We start from the raw sequence: 762 nt of genomic DNA on the forward strand, positions 1-762 counted from the left end.
GGTTCGGTGGGTCCGGGGGCCAGCCCGGAGCGCGATGCGGCCGCTCTTGTCCGCCACACGGGAAAACGCAGAGGGGGCGAGGATCAGGGCGCGATCTGCCCGCCCCGTTGAGTGTCCTCTGCCCCCGCGTGTGCGGCGATCACCCCCCCCCCCCCCCAGGGAAGAGGGGGGCCGTTGCTCGCCAGGGAGAGCCACGATGAGCCCTTTCCGCCTTTTCCATGTCGGCCGGCGTGATTCACGGCTCGCCAACGGACGCCCACGATCGTTGGGACTGTCCCGGGGGGGGGGGCACCGATGCCAGGACGCCGGCGGCCGACACACATCCCCTCCGTAAGGGGGGGGGGGGCCGGGTCCGACTGTTCTACGTCGCTGGTCGCTCGAGGCAGCAGCAGGGTTCAGATAATGCGCGGATTATTATTGTGGGGGTTTTCCCCCTCGCTCGCACATTCGTACGTGCGAAGAACACGGCGCAGAGAAGGCGAGAGCGAGAGAGAAAGCGAGCGAACGGAACAGGGGGATGTGGCTGGATGCGGACAAGCTCCCCGATGGGGTGCCCCCGGCACACGAAGATGCCACTGCATGCGCGCGTGTCTTTGCAATCGGCCGGTCGCTGAAAAGCGGTCCCCTCGCCGGGGGTCTACCCGCATGTGGAGTCACCCGGGTCCTCGCCCCTCCTGCTGTTGCTTGTCCCCTGTGCTCGCCCTGTCCCTGGTCCACCCTCCCCTGCGGCCTGCACCTTCCCCCTATCTCGATCTGCCCCCC

This window comes from Fonticula alba, assembly GCF_000388065.1.
Source record: "Fonticula alba strain ATCC 38817 unplaced genomic scaffold supercont2.3, whole genome shotgun sequence".
NCBI classification, from domain to species: domain Eukaryota; order Rotosphaerida; family Fonticulaceae; genus Fonticula; species Fonticula alba.